The following is a 17,969-nucleotide window of genomic DNA, read 5'->3' as shown; positions in this document are numbered from 1 at the left end:
GAAACAGGTTCCTGGTGCTAAATCCAGTATTAATGGTCAAAACAGAACATGATGACCTATTTGCTTATGTTATGATCCTAGCTGAGGTTACCCCTGGACAAGCCTGATCCCAGGATGGAATCCAGATCCTAACTTTTATTTGTTTGTTAGATACATGGAGAGTGGCTACTGAACAGAATCACCAGCGTCAGCTAATGAACTTTTAACAGAAGAATAAAGCATTTATTAAACAAGAAAAGATTAACTATATTACAATACTCCTTCTCCCACAACTATACCTTTGCAGTATATACAGGTTTGTAAGGATAACACAAGTTACAAAAGCCATCTTATGCTCTAATGTTCACAGCAAGTTAAGTCCACGTAAAGCAATTAGAAACCTGTGGTCAGACACACCACACTCTGAAATCAATTGACAAATGCCACCTCAAACAGACGCTATGGATCTCTCCTCAACTCCCCTGAGACTCTTGTCACACCATGAGTCAACCAGTCTCACTGAACTGCATCTTTCATATGAGGGTTTCCAATCTCCACTCACCTTGGAATCTTCTCCCAAACTGACTCTTTCTCTAAGATGCCTTCCACAAGGGTTTGCCTCCAGGTTTGTGAACTCTCCTTCCAATGTTCCTCTTCCCTGGGTCACCAAAAGCAATCAAGCATTCCATGCATTCTCTCTTACTGATTCAACAGTACACCACTGCTTCACATGCCCAAGCAAAGAGTTACAGACCTTCAGTCGGCTCTTTGGACCTTCTTGCTTCTTGCAAGCAGTGCTCACTTTAAATCTGTTTTCGGCAGCTTTTATCTCTTTAAATCTGAAGCTTGGAGCTTTTCTCTCTGCCTCTCACTCTTAACTTCATTAACAAGACCTTTTCCAGGTTTCTGTCCTTCCTTTGACTAGAGGATCTGCTTGGGACTTTCTCCTGTTCCATTCCCCTGGATTTTGGGGTCTTTTCTTTAGCTTGGGACTTGTTGTCTGTCCCTTTTGCTCCAGTCTCTCTCTGATAGCTACATTCAACTAATTGTAGCTTGGGACTGGCTATATGTCCCTTCTAGGTGGCTTCTATTTGGCAGCTGTCTTCAAATAAAACTCAAAACTGCTGTACTGCTGTGTGTCTGTGGGACCGACCTGCTCCTCTGGACCTCTGTTGCCAGGCAACAGCCCAATTTCTCTACTCTTGTTTGTTTAACTTAGCTGCCACAGTCATAAAACTTATTAGAAATGCAGACCTCTTTTAAAGTGAAACTAAAACTCAATTTGACCTTTCTTAACACACAAATACAGAAATACAAATTAAACTTAAACAGTAAAGCTAAAACTAATTCCTAACACCCACAAATACCAATTTAACTTACTTAAGCTTTCTCTATTTCCTAACACTTATCACATTTACTTGTGATGTTACTTGTTAATTATCAGCCTTGATATTGCCCAGATCTTACTGCATGTGGACATGGACTGCTACAGTATTTGAGATGTTATGCCTACTACAATACCCTGGGTAGGTCAAAGTTATCATGTTGTGTTGTAGATAGCAAGCAAACTTTCTAAAGGCTGCCTTTTGTGCAAGATCAATGAAGAAGCATGATGCAGCCTTCATACTACATCTGTGGCTTCAAAACTAATAAAAACAAAAGTAGTGGCAATAAACAGCAGACCCACCAGAGTCTGAAAATGCAGGATTACGTTTTGCATAGAGGCCATTCATCAGAATTGCTGGTGGGAGTTAATATTGATGGTTTCAGTCCCACTTTGCTTGACAACCATATCAGTACAGCTGACGCTGCTGCAGAGGCTGCCTTTCAACTTGTTTTTAAGAGTGTTTTAAATGTGGACAGTATATAAACAAACTTTTTGGTCTGTATTGATTGAGATAGTCTAACTTTTAGAGCAATGTCATCAGGCCATCCTGTTTGTGGAAATATGAGTTGGCTGTTTATCTCCATGCTTCTAAAAAAAATGACCAAATTGAACACTATCATTTGTAAAATAAGAATGTTTGGCCATGGTGTTTGCTTGGAATCTCAAGTACATATGCAGTGAATTACCAAAAAGGAGTAAAGTTACCAAAACTATACAAGTTTTTGATTGTTGGTACAGCTCAATCTAAACTTTAACAAGGGGAGATTTGTTCACTATGCTCAATAACCAGTTTAATTTAGTATTTTTTAATCCCACACTGAGATAACAATAAAAAACTATTAATACAAACACTTTCCCCTTGCACTAATATTAAACAAAGCAATTTTTAATTCAGTAGATAAATGTTGAATGTGCTTGAATGAATTCTGTTAATCTTTTTGTAGTGGGATAGGACAACTGGCTGATTATTAGTAAATCTTCTCAATGAGTCAGTTGGATGTTAGACACCTTTTTAAAGATTGTTGCTGAAGATTCCAGATTATTGATGCAATTATTATTTTTTTTCAATTAAGAGTTGACAACCTGATCAAATGTCAATATCTACTCAGTCTATTAGAGAGTAAGATTGCCTGAGGGGCCTGTGAGAATCAACATTTTCCCTTTTGGAGAGGGCAGGAGCAGGATTCATTACCATCAACAGTGAATGAAGGATCCTCCTTCAGGTTGACAGGTTGTGCTACAATTAAACCGTTATGCCTTCATTAATCTCCCACGTAGTTGAGTTGTGTATTTAATTTTACTTTATTTCAACTATTTACACAGGCTGGCACCCAAAAGTGACATAAAAACTCAATAAGCTGAGAAAATCTGAACTCCACTGTGCCCCTAAGTTGTTTTTGGAAAATAACTATGTTTACAAATACAGCAAATCTAGAAATCGCTGTTGATACTATTAGCATATGAATGTTTAATGCATCTATATTACATCCTAATCCTTTAGATGAAGCAGTAACCTCTACATTTTAAACAGTTACTGCCTCTGTTGAAATAAGGGTCATTAGACAACAGTTAAGTGCCTGAACACTAATTTAACCAAAAGTAATTATTTGTCTCAAATCACTGAATATTTAATTTCCAAATAGAGATTTGAAGAACAATAGGTTCTGGTTTACAGGTTCTTCTCTAATCAGTGGATTAAAATCTTGTACTCTATTAATACAATAATTAGAGGAAAGCCAACATCTCTTGAAAGTTGATTTTGAGTTGTCAGTTAAAACTCACCAGCTCCTTTTACTTCTTATTAATTACAGAACTTCCTTAAAGTAATGTAGATAAACACAGTGATGGGGGGAGAGGAATGGTGATATTAGGTGGATTTGCAGTGATGGGCGACGTTGGTGGGAACGGGGGTAGGTAGAAGGTGGTGGAGCGAGTTTGATAGGTGACACAGACCATCTTTCCAAACTGACCTTGACCATGGCCAGTGAGATCCCTTGAGGTGGGAGGAAGGTATTTATGGGCAGGTGGAGTTCAAAGTTAGCACAAGTGGCCGACTAAAGGGACACCCTAATCATTATGAGACAACTGGATATCAAAGATACTCAGTTGTGTTCTCCTCTCTATGGTGACTCCCACACAGCAGCAGGTTTGTTCCCAACTCATGTGTCTCATAACATCGAGACCCCGGCAAGGTGTGGAGCTGCCGTTCATTCTGTGCCATTTGCCATTGGCTGCAGGCAGGGGGAGGGAGAGGGTGGAATGCCTCAAAGGCTGGTGGAGGGCAGCCATCTCATGACCCCAAACCTCCATCCTCCTGGGTGAATGGTTATGGCTGATGAGGGATCATATGGTTGATCTTTCTATGCTGCCATGGCAATGGTCTCTCTATAGCATGTCAAGGATGGTGGAGAGAAGCAGAAAAGTACCCACGTGAGGCTTCTTACACATGTCTCTCATCACCCTGGCCAAAGAGCAATGTCTCCATATGCATTCTTATATGAACAGGAGGAACACCTATCTCTGGTTCTCCAGATGTCCTTCACCTGGAAGGGGTGGGGTGGGGATGCCATGTCTAGATAGAGGCCAGATGAAGGACTTAGCACTGGCCTGCCGGCTTTGAGATGGAGGGAAACCTGTAAAGGACATGCTCACATAATGTATCACTTCAATTCATTCACACAAACACGGAGGCGTTGATGATGCAGGCTGCAGACAACCCTGCCTTGGTAGTGGCTGTTATCCAGATGAGGAGAAGAGACCATCACATGTTGACACAGGGCCAGGAGGAGCAAGGGCCTGGGCAGAAAGAGGCAGCAGGCCCCCTAGAAGATCAAGACACTGGAGAACATGGATCACTGCAATGGCAGGTATTGGCTCAATCATTGGTGTATTTTCCAGCAACGCTCTTATCTAGATATGAATGAAAGACAATGTTGGAGGCACCCTTGAATGTCCCAAGATGTGATTTCTCACATGTGAGCTTTTCCAGTATGAGCTGTGGCTGCAAGGACTCTGGAGGAGTAATGTGGATCTCCTGGCCTACAATGAGTGAACATCTGTCCAGGTGTGGTTTAAATATGGCACCAGGACCTCCCACCCCATGAGGTAATGGCACGGTGGGTGACTTCCTGCCAGCCCCACCAACAGATTCACTGAGCTCCTCGCAGATAGATAATTAATGAACTAAAAAATGGAAGATTGTGCCTGTACACCCACCCTGTTGCCCAGCGGGAATCACACCGATATTCTACCCACCACCTGACTTAGTCTCCAGAATGGAAAATTCTGCCCTTGAAAACAGTACCTACCAGAACACAGGAGCACAGCTAGACCTCACAGAGCATGCCATCCTCCAATGATCTCAAAGGGGTGTGGCTTTACCGCATCTATGCCTCACCACTAGCCCTCCCGAGTCCCTTTGATGATTGTTCTGTGAAGAAGAGTCATATAGATTCAAAACTTTAACTCTGTTTCTCTCTCCACATTTTACCCGATGGCCACAATAGTGGGTTTGTCAGACCTGCTGAGTTTTTCCAGCATTTTCTGTTTTTATTTCAGATTTTCAGTATCCGCAGTATTTTGCTTTTATCTTAATGTGACCCACTTATGTCTGGTGACTCATCACATGCTGATCCCAAATCTACATTAGCCTTCTGGCAATGCACAGTGCCAGTGTCTGAGCTGGAGGATACAAGTGTCCGATCAAGTTTGGAGTCTCTTCATCAGTGCTGTGCTGCTGCTCTCTCTCTTTCTCTTTGGGCTGCTGTGGTTGGCCAGGCAGCAGTTCTTGAGTATCTAAAAGCAGGAAATCAGAAGGGGAACTTGGGTGAGAAGCAAGAGTTCCATGGTCACACTATCAGAAACTTGATATCCATGCCATATAGCAGGATGAAGGTGTGAGGGATATAAGGGCAGGAATATACCATCATCCCCAATGTTCTTAGTGATGCTATATGCCAGGGGCAGCTGACCCCATGATGTTCAGAGCCGTCTCCTTTGGAGGCCTCAGGGGATGCAGGCGTCCATTTCTCCTGACAGTTCTGCGCTGCTTTCTTCTATTGTGTGTCACTTTGACCTGCTGGAGAGAGGGCAGAATGACTGTGATTGTGTGGTACTGTGTTTTGGTGATGTGCTTGCCATAGCTGACAGCTGGAAGTATGTAGAATTCATGAGAGGTGGGCGTGAGGCTGGCAGCATTGGTAGGTGTGTGAGCATGATGTGGAATATCTGAATGTTCAGCAGGAATCTTGAGTGCCAGGGCACGCTGTGGGATGAGTGGTGAGGCAGTGATGCACTGAATAGTGTGAGAAGCTGGTTGTTTGGTGGATAGGAGATGTTATGTGAAGATGCATTCACTGATGTTGGTGCGTGTGTGAGGTTGGTGAACATGTTATGACACTGCTGCCTGCTCTTCTTCCTAACTGCAAGACTGATGCCTCCAGCATTGCATCCATCACTATGGAACCCTCTCTCTGGCCTAGTGTTCAATCTTCTGATGTTTTAAATTGCAGTGATTTTCTTCAGTGCACCTTGCTGTGAAGAAGCAAAGGCTGGTTGAACCACATTGTTTCCAAACAACACTGCCTGAAGTGGTGCCCCCTTGTGAGTGCAGTGGCTATGGGTAGTGTTTAGGTGAGGAGGTGACATGGGGATGGCTGAGGCCAATCTGAGACCAGATGAGGTCGGGATACCAAACTCACATGTTGCCCACCTAGATCTGAATGTGCAGACACACATAGTGCAAATCTGGGACGATTCCGCCCTAAGTGCGGTAGCGAGCGGCTAAAATGACATTTTACCCGCCAGCCACAATGGTGGGTTTTCATGCCATATTGTCCCAAATGCATTGGTTATGCATTCCTGGGAAACACGCCTTTTTGATGGCTGGCAGGCTCTCATTCGCTCGCTGTACCATCACTTCGCCACTTAATCAAATCGAGCGCAATATTTAAAGTCCAGTCACGTGCACATATCTCAGTGCTTCTAGCCCATGACAATTGCAAGGAAGATGTCCACGAAAAGCAAAAAAGACTTCAGCCCCCAGGTTAATGACATATCACTGGTACACATTTTGGATGTCATAGAGGCCTGCTGCGATGTCCATTACCCCGTTCTGGCTGCAGGATGGGCAGCGGCATGACCAGGCTTGATATGCGATAACAGTGGTGATCAGTGCTGCTGCTGCACAGAAGAGGTTGGCGATCCAATGCAGATAGAGGATGAATGATCTCACTCGTGCAGCCAGGGTATGGCAACCATCTCATCACTCTAAACTCACACACACAAGCCCATCACACATTCACTGGCATCTCACTCACTGCCAGCTCAAGGGACATAACCACCCATTCTCACACATACCCTCACATGTCCATCTGGCCTCATGTCTTTTGGAGATTGCCTCCTCAGCCCTCACCATCTTGAGGCCACTTGCACAGATCAACATGTGCCCCCACACACACCCTGGGACACCCCCTTCCCCAGTACAGCCCTCGCCCTGCAGCCTCTTCCCTTGCCTGAAGCCATTTCTCCCCCTTTGACAAGCAAGCCCTAGCCCTGCAGCCATTGAAAAACAACAGCTGATCTGGTAGGTAGAGATCTACTGTGAGCCCCCCTAAAAGTGGTGTGGTGCTGTCTGTGAAGCCTGGCACTGAAAACTGCGAATGCTGACCGAAGCAAGGTAGGCAAACAAACCTTGAAGTCCCAGGCAAAGTGCAGGTGCACATCGCTTATGTGCTGTTGTGAAACATGTCAGCGTGTTTTCCCGGAAACGTGAACGGAGATCCAGTGGCAGGGGCGGTGGTGTTAATTCTGGAAGGCAGGCCTAATGCTGATGCATTACAATGAGGTTCCAACATCCAATGGTTGTCTGCCACCAGCAGGCTGAGCGGACAATCGCGAATTGGTTTCACACCGTTGTGAAATCGATCACGCCATATTGTCCACTCACGCTACCAAACACACCCGACTCCAGTGGGCATGGAAAATCCTGGCCATGGTGTTGTATTATGAGTTCTTTATATGTAATTTAGGAGGTCTTGTATGTTTAAACATGAACTTTTGTTGGTAGCCTTTAACTATTCCTAGATCGCAGGTATTGTCATGCATGGTGCTGCTCACCATGCAGCCGAGGCTGCTTCCAGAGTGTTCTTTCTCTCTAGACTATTCTCTCAGAGTCTATTACCATGTGAGTCTATACAGCATACCATGGGTGGTGCTCTTCTCCAGACTCACATTAACCCTTGTTATGCCAAGCACCTTTTATTACAATGGCATGCAGGCACATACAACATCAGACAACATCTCCCTTTCTTCTCTAAATAAAACATTCCTTTCCAATGGAGTATGACTATTTGTAATACAATCTTTTTTTGCTACCCCTGCTCCCCCACCTCAAGCCTCTGACTTTATAAATTCAGGCGGCCCCCGAGGCTTGACAGTTCTTCCACATCTCAGTCTGTCATGGTTGGAGGAATGGCAGTAGTACTTTGTGTTTCTGGTACTTCGTTATCTCCATTTGATTCACTTTTTGCACTCTTTTGAGTTGTGTTTCTCTTTAATACCAAACCGTCTGCTCCTTTCAGACACTGTGAGTTTGTCCCATTCCTTCTGAGTGGAATATGTACTTCTTTCATTCCTAGAGTGGATTTGAATTTTCTCTTTCTGTGGTGTCCGCCATGTTGTTGCTGGACATATAAGTTTCGCAAATGGAACCTTCATTTCCACTTGTTTCACCATTTCAGCCAAACATTTGTTTGCTGTTGTATTTTCAGATCATTTTGCAAGCTTATGAATCCTTTCATTCAGCTCAGCTTTTTCTTCTTCTGGTACCTTGCACTTCAGTGTTGGATTTACATATTCCAAGCTAATTTCTGTCTTTTCTCTTTCTGTCAGCAACAGCACTTGTTTTTTATTTTGGTTTCATTGTTGGTTATGTCTGTGTCTGGCGCAGTTTTACCTTGTTTCAGTTCTGTAATTGTGATACTCATGGCTTCATTATCCACTCGCAGCTTGGAAAGTTCTCTGGCTTTTCCTCTCAATGCTTCCTCTTTTCCATTCAACTACTGCTTCAGCTCTTCAGTTTCTTGGCCAGGTTTTTATGGCCCCACCACAGTCTGTCTCCCCCCCAGCAGATGTGGTGAGCCATTTAAACCTCCATTCAGTTCAGTGGCACGTAATATCCCGCAGGGCGGGAGCAGCCATAAAATCCTGTCCCAGGTGGCTTTCAGCTTCCCCCTGGAATATAGAACATTGCTGAGTCTTCTCTGCCAACTGGTTTGTCAGTTTGTTCAGTGATGTTAAATTCATTTTGCTACTCTTTGCAATTTTCCAAAAGAATAAACCTTGTCCTGAGGGATTCTTGTAGCATATGAAGGTCTTTCGACATGCTAAGTTCCTTTGCGAAGTTCACTTGTGTCATCTTGAGTGTTCCTGTAATTCAATAGAGTCTCCTTGAGTTTCTTCTGCTGTGCTTCCATTCTACTGTTTAAGACAATCTTCAGTTCTTCATGTTGTTGAATTGTCACATATTCCTTTTCCATTTGGTCTTGAAGGACAACCAATTGTTCTTTCAACTGTTTACTTTCTTGTTGACCACTTGCCAACTCACTCTGGGCTCCAGTGCATAGTTTTATTGTTACTGATATTTCCAATGCAGCTTTTTCTGAAGTAATAGTCAACATCCTTTTGAGCTCCTTATATTTTTCCATGGCAACATATTGATTTTTCAAAGGGCCCTTCAGGGCTGCAAATTCTTTGTGTGTCTTTTCTGCCTGATGCTTTGCCTGGCTGTACATCTGGTTGAGTTTTCCCAACTCCTATTTTGATTCGTCAACTGTAGAACTGGGGGCCATTATTTCCTCCTGATAGCTTTGTGTCATCTCTGAAATTTGTTTGTGCAGATCTCGAACAGCTTAGTTAATTGAAGACTTCAGTTTATCACGCATTTTCAAAGGTATATACTCAGCTTGAATCTTGCCCTTCAAATCTTCCTGTTCAGCTCTAATGTGAACATATTCCTGTAGCACAGCTTCATTGACTTTTTGCACATTTTGCTTCTTTTGAGTTACCCCATGCTCTGAAATCTTCTGTTGTCATCCCTCTTGGGACTCTTGTTTTCTTCTCTCTCAGGTCTTTTGTTGCCCTAAGCATTTTATTGGGAGTTGCCCTCTCTCTGGGGCCTCTTGTTGCTCTCAACACATCAGCCCTCACTCTGGGGTTTCTTGTTGCCATTGGCAGAGCTGCCCTGTCTCTGGGGTCTCTACCAATTTTCTGCCAATGGCTGTTGTTTCTTGCAGTTACTGCTTTAAATTTGTCACTGCTTTAAGACTGTCAAGTGCAGCAACCATTTTTTTCACTCAGGCTGTCTCTGCAGCATTGGTTTTTTACTATGTGTATTTCCTGTGTTTTTTCTGGCTTTTTTTTAAAAGCTTGTAAACTTTGAAAATGTTTTTTTTTAAACAGACTGCAGCAATTTCTGCCTCTTTTAAACTCTGCAGACTCTGTTTTACTCTGCAGGTCTTGTTTATTTTGAACTTCGGGGGCTGTCGGAAGCCTGTTGGTTTTCTCCCCACGAATTTTCCCGCACTTTTCTGGGATCCCCGCAATCGTGTGCCTTTTTTTAAAATTTAAAGCTGCAGCACTGCTTTCCATTTGCTTTTGAAGCATTCAGAATGGCAGCAATCCTCTTTTAAACTGTGTTGGGACTTTTCTCTTTTTTTAAGCTGTGCCCTGCAGTTGTTGCCCTTTACTCTGTCAGCCTTTTTTTTACAGGTTTTTTTTAAAACTTGCAGCTGGATCCAGCTTCTCTAACCTACTGAGCCTATGGGACTGACACCTATTCTACAATGCAATTGCAGCCTCTTTTTTGTAATTTTTGCTCACAAGCTCGTGAAGTCCACTGTTCCTCACACTATGTCACTCAGGATCTTGCAATTTTTATCTTTTTGCTCAACCAGCTTCGTGACCTGACCAGATTTTTTTTCTATTTTTGTACTCTGCATTGCTAGGGGGTCTTGCAATTTGTTATATTGTTGCTCACCCTTCTTGTGATCTGAGCAGTTTTTTGCTCTGGGTCATCCCAGGGGTCTTGCAATTGGACTTTCACTCACTCTGGTAGATTTGTCACTTCCAAGTCTGAAGTGAAGTTTCTTCAATTTTCTCTTCCAGTTTTCTTCTTAGCTGCATATGTCTCCAGTTAGGTTTCAGTTGCTTTGAGTTTCTCATACTTGGAATGCTGTTCTGGGTTCATGCAGTTAGCTACTACCTTTCATATCGCCATATTGGATTATGGTACCATCTCTGACGTGATATCTTTTATGAGGTCCCATTGCTGCCAACCATGTTGTAATATGGTGCATGGGTGATATCTCATTGATGAGAAGGTCTTGTATGTTTAAACATTAGTTCGTTATTAGTAGTTTTTAACTATTTACAGATTCCAGGTATTGTCATGCATGATGCTGCTTACCATGCAGACTAGGCTGCTTCCAGAGTGTTTTCTCTCTTTCTAGACTATTCTCTGAGAGTCTATTACCATGTGACTCGATACATCGTACTGTCGGTGGTGCCATTCTCCAGTCGCATGTTAACTCTTGCTCTGCCAAGTACCTTTATATTGCAATGGCACGCAGGCACATACAACATCATACACAGATAACAAATTACGAATCGCAACCATTGCCCCCAAATTTATAGCCCCAATGTTATTTTTTTCATGACAGAAAGGAATGTTCTGATTAAATTAATGGGATAGACAAACCTTGCTATTCTAGAATTTCTAGGCTCTTGTTGTGGGTTCTGTTAACTCGATGCTGTCATACAAAAAGATGAATAAGAGACACCAAGGCAACCTAATTATTGCAAATTATGTGTTCTCGTTCACAGTAGCATTCCAAAGGAAATCTGGCTCCTCGTTGCATTTAACATTGGGAGCTTCTCATTTTCTACAAGATTGGGGTATGGATGATATTTTAATTGGGATAGCAGTTGCTCATAATCTGCTCTAGATGCTGTTGTGAAACAGTAATGTCGCAGTTGCTCTCTGCTATTCAACAATAATTTTTATGGCTGTTACACTTGTTTATGTTGTCTGCTAAGTTAATTTCATAGGGTTTTTTTTTAAAGGAAGCTATTCACAGATTTTCAGAATGCCAAAGAAAGAAAGAAACAAGTTGTATTTATTTAGCAACTTTCATGAACTCAGGACTTTCCAAAACCCTTCATAGCCAATGAAATGCTTATTGAAGCATAGTGCTGTTGTAGGGAGCTATATAGTCAGTTTGTCACGGCAAGGACCCACAAAGAACAATGAGATTAATGGCCAATGGATAGTATTAATGATGTTGTTTGAGGGATGAATTTTGGCCATGATAAAAGAGCGTGAAGAGAGCAGCAGAAACACAGGGTAAAAGAGCACAAAGAGAACGGCAAAGATATAGGATAAAAGAGCGTGAGGAGAGCGGCCAAGACACAGGATAAAAGAGTGGGAGGAGAGCGGTGGCGACACAGGATAAAAGAGCATAAGGGGAGTGGAAACACAGGATAAAAGAGTGCGAGGAGAGCGGCAGAGACACAGGATAAAAGAGCACAAGGGGAGTGGAAACACAGGATAAAAGAGTGCGAGGAGAGCAGCAGAGACACAGGATAAAAGAGTGCGAGGAGAGCAGCAGAGACACAGGATAAAAGAGCGCGAAGAGAGTTGAGTCCAAAATGACAGTTGCTAAACTGGGTCTGCGGCAGGTGGCGAGGGAAAACATGAAGGAAAAACATACTTGACCTCATCCTCACCAACCTGCTTGCTTCAGATGCATCTGCCCATGATAGTATCAGTAGGAGTGACCACCACACATTCATTGTAGAGACGAAGTCCCGCCTTCACATTGAGGATACCCTCCATTGTGTTGTGTGGCACTACCATCGTGCTAAATGGGATAGATTTCAAACAAATCCAGCAACTCAAGACTCAGCATCCATGAGGCGCTGTGGGCCATCAGCAGCAGCAGAATTGCACTCAAACACAATCTGTAACCTCATGGCCCGGCATAACCCTCACTCTACCATTACCATTGAGCAAGGGGATCAAAGAAGAGTGCAGGAGGTCATGCCAGGAGCAGCACCAGGCATACTTAAAAATGTGGTGTCAACCTGGTGAAGCTATAAAACAGGACTACTTGCATGCAAAACAGCATAAACAGCAAGTGATAGACAGAGCTAAGCGGTCCCACAACCAATGGATTAGACCTAAGCTCTGCAGTCCTGCCACATCCAGTCATGAATGGTGGTGGACAATTAACCAACTGACTGGAGGAGGTGGCTCCACAAATATCCCCACTGTCAATGATAGAGGATCCCAGCACAGCAGTGCAAAAGATAAGGCTGAAGCATTCGTAACAATCTTCAGCCAGAAGTACTGAGTGGATGATCCATCTCGGCCTCCTCCAGAGGTCCCCAGTATCACGGATGCCAGTGTTCAGTCAATTAGATTCACTCCACGTGATATCAAGAAATGGCTGAAAGCACTGGATAGTGCAAAGGCTATTGGCCCTGACAATATTCCAGCAATAGTGCTGAAGACTTGTGCTCCAGAACTTTCATCGCCCCTTGCCAAGCTGTTCCAGTACAGCTACAACACTGGCATCTGCCTGGACATGTGGAAAATTTCCCAGGTATGTCCTGTACACAAAAAGCAGGACAAATCCAACCTGGCCAATTACCGCCCCATCAGTCCACTGTCGATCATCAGTAAAGTAATGGAAGGGGTCATCAACAGTGCTATCAAGCAGCACTTGCTTAGCAATAACCTGCTCACTGATGCCTAGTTTTGGTTCCGTCAGCGCCGTTCAGCTCCTGACCTTGTTACAGCCTTGGTTCAAACATGGACAATCTGAACTCCTGAGGTGAGGTGAGAGTGACATGAAGGCATGAAGACCGAGTGTGGCATCAAGGAGCCCTGTCAAAACTGGAGTTAATGGGAATCAGGAGGAAAACTCTCTGCTGGTTGGAGTCATACCTAGTACAAAGGAAGATGGTTGTGGTTGTTGGAGGTCAGTCATCTCAGCTCCAGGACATCACTGCAAAAGTTCCTCAGGTAGTATCCTCAGCCCAACCATCTTCACCTGCTTCATCAATGACCTTCCTTCCGTCATAAGGTCAGAAGTGGGGATGCTCACTGATGATTGCACAATGTTCAGCACCATTCGCGACTCCTCAGATATTGAAGCAGTCCATGTCCAAATGCAGCAAGTCCTGGACAATATCCAGGCTTGGGCTGACAAGTGGCAAGTAACATTCATGCCACACAAGTGTCAGGCAATGACCATCTCCAACAAAGGAGAATCCAACCATCACCCCTTGATTTTCAATGGCATTACCATCACTGAATCCCCCACTATCAACATCCTGGGGGTTACCATTGACCAGAAACTTAACTGGACTAGCCATATAAATACTGTGGCTACAAGAGGCTAGGAACTGTGCGACGAGTACTTGCCTTCTGACTCCCCAAAGCCTGTCCACCATCTAGGCACAAGCCAGGAGATTGATGGAATACTCCCCACTTGCCTGGATGAGTGCAGCTCCTACAACACTGAAGAAGCTGGACACCATCCAGGACAAAGCAGTCTGCTTGATTGGCACCACATCCACAAACATTCACTCCCTCCACCACCAACGCACAGTATCAGTAGTGTGTACCATCTACAAGATGCACTGCAGGAATTCACCAAGGTTCCTTAGATGGCATATTCCAAACCCATGACCACTACCATTTAGAAAGACAAGGGCAGCTGAGAGATGGGGACGCTACCACCTGGAATTTCCCCTCCAAGTCACTCACCATCCTGACTTGGAAATATATTGCTGTTCCTTCACTGTTGCTGGGTCAAAATCCTGGAACTCCCTTCCTAACAGCACTGTGGGTGTACCTGCAGCACATGGACTGCAGCAGTTCAAGAAGGCAGCTCACCACCACCTTCTCAAGGGAAACTAGGGATGGGCAATAAATGCTAGCCCAGCCAGCGGAGCCCACATCCCATGAATGAATTTTAAAAAAGACACAGCATAAAAGAGTGCGAAGAGAGCGGCAGAGACATAGGACAAAAGAGCGTGAGGAGAGCAGTGGAGAACAGAGGATAAAAAAGCACAAAGACATACCTTGTAGTTAAGAAGCATATAACCTTAGTTGTCAGTGGTGCTAGCATTCAATAAACAGTAAATTGTAGCATACATATGAAGAAAGTAATTAAAGTAAATTAAATATCATAAGTTAGAATGAGTGGACATGTATTATGTTGCAGCTGTGAGATGTGGTAGCTTTTGGATGCCAAGGCAATCCATGACAAACACATCTGCAGGAAGTGTAAGCAGCTTGAGGAATTCTGGGTCAAGATTATTGATCTGGAAGCTAAATTGCCGACATTGTGCAACATAGGGGAGGGGGAGAAATACCTGGATACTTTGTTCCAGAAAACAGTCACACCTCCTAGAATAGGGTCATCTGCTTTGGTCAGCAGCAAGGGATAGGAGGATGTGACTGTAAGTGAGGCAGGTAATGGGACTGTGCAGACAGTAGTGGAGGAGACTCAAACTTTACAGTTGTCAAACTGGTTTGAGGTGCTCACAACCTGTGTATGAAAACAAAGTCTGCAAGGTGGATGAGCAGATTGGCCATGGCACTGTGGTACAGGAAGCCATTCAAGTGGAGGAGCAAAAAGGAGTTGTAGGGGATAGTAAAGTGGGGGTTGGGGGGGGATTGATACTGTTCTTTACAGCAAAGAGCCAGAGTCCAGGTGGCTATATTGCCTGCCCGGTGCCGGTGTTCGGAACATCTGCTCAGGGCTGGAGGGGAACTTGCTGTGGGAAGGGGGTAATACAGTTGTTGTGGTCCATATAGGTACCAATGACATAGGTAGAACTAGGAAAGAGGTTCAGCAAACTCAGTATGAGGAGCTAGGTACCAAATTAAGAAGCAGAACCTCAAAGGTAATAATCTGGATTATTACCCGAGCCACATGCAAATTGACAAAGGGCAAATAAGATTAGAGAGACCAATGCGTGGCTCAAAGACTGGTGTGAGAGAAGTGGATTCTGGTTTGTGGGCACTGGCATCAGTACTAGGGAAAGTGGGGGATGTACCTTTGGGACGGTTTACACCTGAACCATGCTGGGCCGAGTGTCCTCGCAAATCACGTAACAAGGGAAGTAGAGCCAAGACAGAAGAGCAAAATAGTAATATGAGAAATGAGGATCAGGGAATGGCAGGAAGGGACAGAGAGAAAAACAAACCTAAGAATTCATCAACAGTCAAGACTAGATGTTACAAAGGTAACAAAAAGACTAAACTGAAGGCTCTCTATCTGAATGCATGTAGCATTCATAATAAAATAAATGAATTGATGGCCCACATTGAAGAAAATAAATATGATCTGATGGCAGTTATGGAGATGTGGCTGCAGGATGACGAAGATTGGTCCTTAATATTGAAGGGTACATGACATTCGAGAAGAATAGGAAGCTAGGTAAAGGTGGAGGGATAGCACTGTTAATCAAAGAAGGCTTTGGTGCAATAGTTAGATATGACCTTGGTTCAGGAGATCAGGATGTAGAATCGGTTTGGATGGAGGTGAGGAATAGTAGGAGGAAAAAGTCATTAGTGGGAGTGGTCTACAGGCCTTCTAACATTATCCGCAGTGTAGGACAAATCATTCAAGAGAAAATATTATGTGCTTATGATAAAGGGATGGCAACAATCATGGGTAATTTTAATCTACACATAAACTGGAAAAATCAGATTGACAATAGTAGCCTGGGTGAGGAGTTCTTAGAATGCTTTCGAGATAGTTTCTTAGAGCAGCATGTTCTGGAACCAACCAGAGAGCAGGTTACATTAGATTTGGTATTGTGTAATGTGACAGGATTAATTAATGACCTCAGTGTAAAGGCACCCCTATTTATTAGCGACCTTTAGCAGAAGAGCGGGTCTAAGACTAATATCTTAAAATTAAATAAGGGCAACTTTGTGGGGATGAAAGCTGAGTTCGTTGAAATGAACTGGGAAACTAGGCTAGTGGATAGATCAATAGCGAAGCAGTGGCAGGCATTTAAAGGGATATTTCAGAGTATTCGGAGTAACTACAGTTCTACTATAAAGAAAAATTCTAAGTCGAGGACCCACCATCCGTGGTTAACTAAAGATGTTAAGGAAAGCATCAAACTTAAGGAAAAAGCATATAACTCCGCAAAGATGAGTGGCAGGACAGATGATTGGGCAGAATATAAAGAACAGCAGAGAATGGACTAAAAGGTTAAACAGTAGAAAGGTCTGTACTGGGGCCTCAACTTTTTACGATCTCCACCAATGGCTTAGGTGAGGGGAGTGAAGACATGGTAGCTAAATTTGCAGATGAAATAAAGATAGGTAGGAAAGTATGTTGTGAAGAGGACGTGAGGAGGTTGCTGATGGATATAGATCGGTTGAGGGAGTGGGCAAAGATCTGGCAAATGGAGTTTAATGTGGGAAAATGTGAAGTTGTTCACTTTGGCAAGAACAACCAAAAAGCAGAGTATTACTTAAATGGAAAATGGCTGCATAATTCTGTGGTGCAGAGGGATATAGGTGTTCTAGTACATGAGTCACAAAACATTCGTATGCAGGTACAGCAAGTAATTAAGAAGGTTAATAGAATGCTATCATTTATTACGAGAGGAATTAAACATAAAAGTAAGGATGTTATGCTTCAGTTATACAGGGCATTGGTTAGGCCGCATCTCGAATACTGTTTGCAGTTTTGGTCTCCTTAATTAAAGAAGGATGTAAATGCATTGGAGGCAGTTCAAAGGAGCTTTACTAGATTTATACCTGGAATGAGTGAGTTGTCTTATGAGGAAAGGTTAGACAGACTGGACTTGTTTCCACTGGAGTTTAGAAGAGTGAGGGGTGGTTTGATTGAAGTATACAAGAATGGCCTTGACAAGGTGGACGTTGGGAAGGATGTTTTCTCTTGTGGTGAGTCCAGGACTAGGGGGCACTGTTTTAAAATTAGGGGTCGCCCTTTCAGGACAGAAATGAGGAGAAATTTTTTCTCTCAGAATTGTGCAACTTTGGAATTTTCTGCCTCAGAAGGTAGTGGAGGTGGGGTCATTGCATATTTTTTAAGGCAGAGGTAGATAGTTTCTTTTTAGGCAAGGGAACCAAAGGTTATCGGGGTTAGATGGGAATGTGGAAATTGAAACACGAGAAGATCAGCCATGATCTTATTGAATGGGGAGCGGGCTCAAGAGGCCAAATGGTCTACTCCTGGTCCTACTTCTTATGTTTTTATGATACTTGGTGAACACTTCTATAATAAGAACAGAAAATGCTGGAAATACTCAGCAGGTCTGGCACCACTGTGGGGAGAGAAACAGAATTAATATTGCAGCTTGATGACCTTTCATCAGAACTTTGAAAAGTTAGAAATGTAATAGGTATTGAGCAAATGAAAAGGAGGAGGGCGGGAAAAAGGAAAATCTTCCATAGATTGGGGGGTAAGAGAAATTAAATGACATAAGATTTAGTAGTGCAGGGTCAAAGGGAGTAGTAATGGGAAAAGTAAAGAAACAAAAGACA

At 43.4% G+C, this 17,969-nt stretch overlaps 1 protein-coding gene across 1 annotated transcript in view; it reads left to right on the top strand.

The window, feature by feature from the left end:
• LOC121275511 overlaps nucleotides 1-17,969 on the top strand; it is a 50,201-nt gene that overhangs the window by 11,509 nt on the left and 20,723 nt on the right. The gene's annotated exons all lie outside the window — the stretch shown is intronic.

Source organism: Carcharodon carcharias, chromosome 1 (assembly GCF_017639515.1).
Source record: "Carcharodon carcharias isolate sCarCar2 chromosome 1, sCarCar2.pri, whole genome shotgun sequence".
Lineage (NCBI taxonomy): Eukaryota > Metazoa > Chordata > Chondrichthyes > Lamniformes > Lamnidae > Carcharodon > Carcharodon carcharias.
This window is presented reverse-complemented; position numbering and strand designations above follow the sequence as displayed.